This window comes from Bos grunniens, chromosome 4 (genome assembly GCF_055505025.1).
Source record: "Bos grunniens cultivar Pamir isolate PY7600 chromosome 4, Bosgru_T2T1.0, whole genome shotgun sequence".
NCBI classification, from domain to species: Eukaryota; Metazoa; Chordata; class Mammalia; order Artiodactyla; family Bovidae; genus Bos; species Bos grunniens.
Window position 1 is genome coordinate 58,510,518 of NC_141168.1, and position 5,539 is coordinate 58,516,056.

Here is a 5,539-nt window from a genome sequence, read left to right on the forward strand (position 1 = left end):
TTGTTGGCAAAGTAATGTGTCTACTTTTTAATATGCTGCCTAGGTTGGTCATAACTTTCCTTCCAAGGAGTAAGCGTCTTTTAATTTCATGGCTGCGATCACCATCTGCAGTGATTTTGGAGCCCCAAAAAATAAAGTCTGACACTGTTTCCACTGTTTCCCCCTCTATTTACCATGAAGTGATGGGACCGGATGCCATGATCTTAATTTTCTGAATATTGACTTTTAAACCAACTTTTTTACTCTCCTCTTTCACTTTTATCAAGAGGCTCTTTAGTTCTTCACTTTCTGCCATAAGGGTGGTGTCATCTGCATATCTGAGGTTATTGATATTTCTCCCAGCAATCTTGATTCCAGCTTGTGCTTCATCCAGCCCAGCATTTCTCATGATGTACTCTACATAGAAGTTAAATAAGCAGGGTGACAGTATACAGCCTTGACGTACTCCTTTTCCTATTTGGAATCAGTCTGTTGTTCCATGTCCAGTTCTAACTGTTGCTTCCTGACCTGCATACAGATTTCTCAAGAGGCAGGTCAGGTGGTCTGGTATTCCCATCTCTTTCAGAATTTTCCATAGTTTGTTGTGATCTACACAGTCAAAGGCTTTGGCATAGTACATAAAGCAGAGATAGATGATTTTCTGGAACTCTCTTGCTTTTTCGATGATCTAGTGGATGCCTGCAATTTTATCTCTGGTTCCTCTGCCTTTTCTAAAACCAGCTTGAACATCTGGAAGTTCACAGTTCACATATTGCTGAAGCCTGGCTTGGAGAATTTTGAGCATCACTTTACTAGCGTGTGAGATGAGTGCAATTGTGCGGTAGTTTGAGCATGCTTTGGCATTGCCTTTCTTTGGGATTGGAATGAAAACTGACCTTTTCCAGTCCTGTGGCCACTGCTGAGTTTTCCAAGTTTGCTGGCATATTGAGTGCAGCACTTTCCCAGCATCATCTTTCAGGATTTGAAATAGCTCAACTGGAATTCTATCACCTCCACTAGCTTTGTTCATTGAGATGCTTCCTAAGGCCCACTTGACTTCACATTCCAGGATGTCTGGCTCTAGGTGAGTGATCAGACCATCTTGATTATCTGGGTCATGAAGATCTTTTTTGTACAGTTCTTCTGTGTATTCTTGCCACCTCTTCTTAATATCTTCTGCTTCTGTTAGGTCCATACCATTTCTGTCCTTTATCGAGCCCATCTTTGCATGAAATGTTCCCTAGGTATCTCTAATTATCTTGAAGAGTTCTCTAGTCTTTCCCATTCTATTGTTTTCCCTATTTCTTTGCACTGATCACTGAGGAAGGCTTTCTTATCTCTCCTTGCTATTCTTTGGAGCTCTGCATTCAAATGGGTATATGTTTCCTTTTCTCCTTTGCTTTTTGCTTCTCTTCTTTTCACAGCTATTTCTTCCTCAGACAGCCATTTTGCTTTTTTTGCATTTCTTTTTCTTGGGAATGGTCTTGATCTCTGTCTCCTATACAATGTCATGAACCTCCGTCCATAGTTCATCAGGCACTCTGTCTATCAGATCTACTTCTTACTTACCTTAAATCTACTTCTTACTTCCACTGTATAATCATAAGGGATTTGATTTAGGTCATGCTTGAATGGTCTAGTGGTTTTCCCTACTTTCTTCAATTTAAGTCTGAATTTGGCAATAAGGAGTTCATGATCGGAGCCACAGTTAGCTCCCGGTCTTGTTTTTGCTGACTGTATAGAGCTTCTCCATATAGGATGTATTATAGCAACCAAAAATGTATTATAGCAACAAAATTTTAATGTGGCCAGAAGTAAATCTAACAAAAGTTATGAAAATCTTCTATAAAGAAAATATAAACTAGTATATAGGATGGATAAACAACCAGATCTCACTGTATAGCAGAGGGAACTATATTCAATATCCTGTGATAAACCATAATGGAAAGGAATATGCGAAGAATCTGTAACTGAGTCATTTTGCTATATAGCAGATATTAACATAACATTGTAAATCAACTATACTTCAATAAGATTATAAAAAGAAGAAAACAAAAAAGAGCTACAAATAAACTATTTGAACTAAGCTTTTAACAAAACCACTTGATATAAGATCAACATAAATTAATAAACAATATCCCAATATACTTAAAACAACAAATTAGAAAATATACTAGAAAATATATTATAGCAACAAAATTATAATGCGGCCAGAAGTAAACCTAACAAAAGATATGAAAATCTTCTATAAAGAAAATATAAAACATTATTGGATGACATGAAAAATAGCTCAGATAAATGAAGAAGTATGCCATCTCTATGGACAAGAAGAATCAATATCATAAAAATGTAAAATTTCCCTCATGTTAATGTATTACTTCAATTAAATTCCAAGCAAAACACCCAGTATATGTATTTTTGCCATAACCTGCCAGTAGAATCTAAAGGTATTAAAAATAAAAGCCTTGAATATTCAGGCATTTTTGAAGATGAAGAAAGCATACGAATTTTCTTTAAAGAGATATCAAGACTTATTATAAAACTATCATAATTAATAGTGTGGTATTTGTATAGATTATGCTAGCAAACCATAAACACGCATCCACAAGTCCCTGTAAACTTTGTCTGTGAAAGATGTAGCATTACAAATCACTGGAGAACAGATATTCTATTCAGTGAATATTGCTGGGCCAGTTAGTTAGCCATACAAAAAGAAATTGGATCTTTACCTCAGATAATACACAAAAATTAACTCTAGGTAAATTAAAGAACTAAATGCAAATAGTGAAACATTTAGGAAAAAAATGAAGAAAAAATTTAACAGTTATAGAAAAGAATTTCTTAAAATACAATAAACTAAAACTATTTTTTAAAGTTTAATAAATTTCACTGATTAAAATATTTCTGTATGGAGAAATATACCATAAATATAACTAACAGATATTATATTTATAAAGGGAAATAGGAATGAGAAATGATACTTGTCGGTATACAACCTTCAGAAGATTAATATACAAATCATATTAAAAACTCCTAAAAGTAATAATTGCAAGACAAACAACTCAGTAGAAAAATAGGCAAAGAATATTAATTTCCTTTAGTGTCCTTTTTCCCTATTCCATTTAATAACAGGATTTCTGGAGTTTACATATATAATTGACTGTGCTGAGGACTATATTTTCTAGCTTCCTTGTAGCTAAGTATGTCCAGATGACTAAACCTTGGCCAATCATGTTAATGGAAGCAATGTGTCCATTCTAGTCATACGTTTTGAGAAGGCCATTGTTTGCCAATGACTTCTGCCCTGTTTCTGTTTCTCAGGTGCTAGAATGCAGACCTAGTTGAAGTCTGTGAGTCATCTGGTGAACTAAGACCAAACCCTAGAGAATGGCATGGTAACAAAGTAGAAGGAATTTGGATTCCTGGGTTACTTCCTAGAACAGAATTGCCTACCTAGCCTGATCTGCCCACCCATTCCTGCCTTATTATGCAAGAGAACAATGAATTTCTTTGATATTTGAGCCCCTGAATTTGGAGATCTTTGGTTTTTTTTTTTTAACATAAATATTTTTATTCAAAGTTAGTTTTTCAAAACAAAAGTTAGAAGAGTGGTACCGTTTTACATTTTTGCAAATCTTTTTTATATCTGACTTAGCAGAAGACAGCTGGATTCGCTGCTCTGCGTCTTCATTCAATACATTGCTTTGGTTGAAGGAAAAAAAGAAAAACTGGCCTTTTACAGACATGCAGCCAGAAAAGGAACTTCGTGAACCTCCTGAAAGTGTTTCCATTACTCCTGCAAGTCCTCAGCACACACTTTGAGAATCACTGCAGTAAATTAACCCTCCTCTTAACGACTAAGAGATTGAAGTAGTGTTAGAACTGGCAGTTCCGGCCACGGCCAAGGCATTTTAAACAAATTACAAAGGGTGGTGGTGGAGAAGGGAAACCTGAATTCTCCCTTTAACTCTAAATGACACTGATTTCCAATTTGAGTTCACACATTACTCCACTGCCAGCCAAGATAACATATTAATTTTTTTTCAAGTTAACTTTTCTAAACTAAACTGAGAAAGCGACACGTCATACACAAAGTTAACACCTGTACAGCGTTCTCACAGTTTATAAGGCCTCTTTCTGTGCCCAGATGATCCTGTTTAGTCCTTGGCAGCCACTTCACGGAGGAGGAAGAGTTCAGAGCAGAGAGACCACTCGCCCAAGATCACCATCAGCAGCCAGGCTGTGGACCAGGCTTCCTCGAGACCAAGCGAAGTGCTCGCAGGACGATCCTGCTTTGGCTCTGATGAACATCTCACTTTCAAAACCTGGCCTTCCACCCTAGAAAGGGGCGGGAGGGCTCTTTACTTGCATTCACTTTTTGCACATACACAAGAGACAGCGTCTGTTCTAGAATCCAACTGGATTTTATTTGACACAGAATACAGTATGGCTTGCCGGAATAGCAAACTGAAAAGCCAAAGCAGAAGAGACACGGTTCTATCTAATTTATAATTAAGTAACAGGAGGGCAAGTCATTCAGTGGATAACAAAAAAACAGTTGAGCTTGATCGAAGAATTCTCTTTTTCTAGTGCCCATACTTTTGGAATTCCCACTCTCTGTTGTCCAACGGACACACCTGCCGTGTTTTGAGCCAGCGAGAGATGCAGTGGAAGTGAAAAGCATGGTTACAGACGCCCCACGCCACGGTGCACTCTTCAGAAGTAGCGGACGCCTGGTTGGCTTGACATTCTATGCAAAGATCCATAATGTGGTTCCTGCAGATGGCACAGTTATCAACCACAATATCCCAGGCCCAGAGGGCTACTGCATTCCACTTTTTCACTTCAAAGCGCTTCTTGCCCGCGCCGCTGTTGGTGCCGCTCGGGGTATCCACACCCTTCGCTGCCGCCATTTTGGAAACACACCTGGAGATCTTTGTTACACCAGTTTTACTTATATTCCAACTAATGTAGACAGGAGTAGGAAATTGAATGATACACAAATATGTATATTAAATATAATAGGAGATTGAAATAAATAATATAAAAATACATATTGTGTTGTTCAGTCACCAGTCATGTCTGACTATTTGTAACCCCATGAACTGCAGCATGCCAGGCCTCCGTGCCCCTCACTGTCTCCCAGAGTCTGCGCAAGTTCGTATTCATTGCATCAGTGATGCCATCCAGCCATCTCATCCTCTTGACACCTTCTTCTCCTTCTGCCCTCAGTCTTTCCCAGCATTAGGAACTTTTCCAATGAGTTAGCTGTTTGCATCAGATGGCCAAAATACTGGAGCTTCAGGTTCAGCATCAGTCCTTCCAGTGAATATTCAAGGTTGATCTCCTTTAAAGATTAATTGGTTTGAACTCCTTGCTATCCAAGGGACTTTCAGGAGTCTTCTCCAGCATTGATTCTTTGGCATTCTGCCTTCTTTATGGTCCAGCTCTCACAACTGTATGTGATCACTGGGAAGACCATAGCCTTGACTGTATGGCCCTTTGTTGGCAGAGTAATGTCTCTGTTTTTCAACACACTGTCTAGGTTTGTCATTGCTTT

At 38.1% G+C, this 5,539-nt stretch overlaps 1 pseudogene across 1 annotated transcript; it reads right to left on the reverse strand.

Annotated features, from left to right (window-relative positions):
- Positions 1 to 4,382: 4,382 nt before the first annotated feature.
- Positions 4,383 to 4,901, reverse strand: LOC147374215 (E3 ubiquitin-protein ligase RBX1 pseudogene; annotated as a pseudogene). Its single transcript, XR_015162531.1, has one exon. The product of XR_015162531.1 is annotated as an E3 ubiquitin-protein ligase RBX1 pseudogene (transcript).
- Between the last annotated feature and the right edge of the window lie 638 nt (positions 4,902 to 5,539).